The 2,757-nt window shown below is 39.1% G+C and overlaps 1 pseudogene; it reads left to right on the top strand.

Annotated features, from left to right (window-relative positions):
• The first annotated feature begins 723 nt into the window (after nt 1–723).
• LOC121359393 lies at nt 724–1,861 on the top strand (annotated as a pseudogene).
• Nucleotides 1,862–2,757: the final 896 nt, after the last annotated feature.

Here is a 2,757-nt window from a genome sequence, read left to right as displayed (position 1 = left end):
ATGACAAGCCTAAAAATAACTTATTTCTTGGCAACATCAATCTCGTTAATGAACTAAAATAATGAAATGTTCCTCTATCAGTGGTTTCTAAGAAGCAAGAAGAAGAATGTAAAAATATTAACCAACCCCAGCAGCAAAAAGAATGTGAAAACATGTTGACATCCACCTTGGTGGGTTTTTTTGTTTTGTTTTGTTTTGGTTTTTTTTTTTTTTTTTTTTTGGGGTTTTTTTTTTGGTTTTTGTTTTTTTTTTTTTTTTAACTTAACCAACAAGGCTGCAAATGTCTTTTATGGAACAGTTATGTTCTGGAAATAACCCTCTATACTTTTGGTCAGTAGCACAATACAACCAATCTGTCCTTCTTCTCCATTTGACCCCTGATGAGAGCAGAAAGTGAACATTGTGTACCAGGGGACACACATCAAACACTGTGGGCTTGGGAATCCCTTATATTACAGCTTCATTGTGCCTGTGTTGGCCCTTTCCTGAAATATGCATTTTAAAACAAAATATGGTGTATCTAGATATGATAAAAGGCTTCTAGATCAAGATCAATTCTTATCAACAGAGCAAGCTTTCCTTATTTATAAAAGTCACTTTAATAGGAGCACTGATGAGCAGCTGAAAGACCTGATCATAAGTTGTTTTTAATGAGATGTGAGGGATCTTATCTGTCAGTGAACAATAAACATTACTCTTTTCCTTAACAGCTAGGGAGAAAAAATGAACACAACAAATGACAACTTAGCCAACTTCATCAGCCAGCAAGACACTGAAGGTGATTTTCCCAAATGCACTGTGTGGAAGTTGGTGTGAAGACTTTGTACCTCCACATTATGTATAACATGATCTTCCTGGGAAGTTTCATTGTTTGTGTTTGCAGCTTCAAAATGAGACCTTGAAAGAGCAACACCATAATCAGGCTGAACCTGACACTCACAGACCTGCTGTACCTCACTGGTCTTCCCTTCCTGATGCACTACTGTGCCACTGGGGAACACTCAATTTTTGGTGAATTCATGTGCAAGTTCATCTGCTTCAGCTTCCACTCCAAATTGTACAGCAGCATTCTGTTCCTCACCTGCTTCAGTGCCTTCTGCTATGTGGTGATGGTTCACACGATTAAGTTCTTCCACCTCCAGAGGAAGAGGTGGACAGCAGTGGCTTGCACAACCGTGTGGTTGATGGCACTGGAAGCTGTCAGCCCTGTCAATTTATTTTTCTCTTCAAAAGGGACACAAAACAAAGGAGACACAAAACATAAGGTCCTCATGCCTCAACCTTACCAGCTCTGCAAACCTGGGCACAATCAGGGGGCTGCTGACCAGCCTGGCCTTCTTCTTGCCCTTGCTGACAGTGACTCTGTGCTATGTGCTCTTCATTGCACTTTGGCCGCTGGCCCCACACATGGGCTTGCTACAAACAGAAGGATCTAAGTCTTGCTGTTGTTCTCTTGGTGGTATTTCCTTCTCTTCCATGTCTTTTGGGTGGCTCTGTTGCCTAAGATTGGAAGAAAAAGCTTTCATTAAAAAGCTTTCATTAAAAGACTGCTCTCCATGTTACCAATTCAAATATTGTTTGGAAAGTTTTTCTTCCAATCTTAGGCAACAGCTCAGGTTAACTACAGCTGTGTCCAGTCAGCTGTCACATGGAGAATAAATCCACTCTGCCCACTGTGTCTCTTGGCCACTGGCTCCACTCAACACATGCGGCAACCTATTGCTTTATGTCGTGGTGGGAGACAACTTCCAGCAAGCCATGCTCTTTCCTTCAAGGTCTAAGTGGAACAAATACATCCAGGAGCAAGTAGTCCAGGAGCAAAAACTACATGACCAAGTCAGAAATCACATTAAAGTTGTGAGGGAGTCCCTTGAAGCAAATTTCAGAAAAACCAGGATGGCTTTAGTGCTCTAAGCTCCTAAGACAGTTGTGTTGGTATGAAAGCAAGAATCGCATCTGACTTTGCCCTCTCCCTGCAGCAGAGGACTTGTCAAAAAGCTTTCTTGGAAGCAGTTTTATATACACCTCTCCTAGCAACCAAAGAAAGAGGAGGGAAAAGACAAGACTATAAGCCACCTCAAAGGCAAAATTTAAAACCATCCAGCCAGACTGTTCCCGAAGACATTTGGGAAACACAGGGTTCTCTAGCTCTGGGCTTTGCTATTGATTACAACAAACCCCAACAAGAAACATAGAGAGCTTAGTCTGGACATGAGAACAACCACTGATTTCAGTGTTGTCACTGATGTAGTGCTTTGTTTATTACAGCCTAAGTAAAACACAGCATATATTGTCACCGTTGATGAAACCACTGAATTGCACACCTAGACTGCTCCTAGATAAATCAGATGTTTTCAGATTGGATGGTATTTCAATGAACTTCATCACAGGGCACTGAGCAATTTAAGAGAAATCTCTTGGCCTAGGGGAGGATGGAAAGAATAGGAGAGGAGGACATACATGGTAACTATGAGGCTATATAAGTAAATATATATATATATATATAAAAGTATATATAATACTTATATATACTTATTTATATAGGAGTAGATTATTTATATATTCTTATAGATATATTCCTATATATATACTTATATATATAGGAATATAAATATGTAAGAAAAGGAGAGGAAGACATACATGGTGACAACTACAAGGCTATATAATTGTGTATGTGTATATATATATATATGTAAAAATGGAGAAAAATTAATGAAATCATATTAGTGTACAGAAAATTATTATAGATGAGTACCA

The sequence above is a fragment of the Pyrgilauda ruficollis genome, unplaced genomic scaffold (genome assembly GCF_017590135.1).
Source record: "Pyrgilauda ruficollis isolate IOZ18807 unplaced genomic scaffold, ASM1759013v1 scaffold44, whole genome shotgun sequence".
Classification (NCBI taxonomy): Eukaryota; Metazoa; Chordata; class Aves; order Passeriformes; family Passeridae; genus Pyrgilauda; species Pyrgilauda ruficollis.
This window is presented reverse-complemented; position numbering and strand designations above follow the sequence as displayed.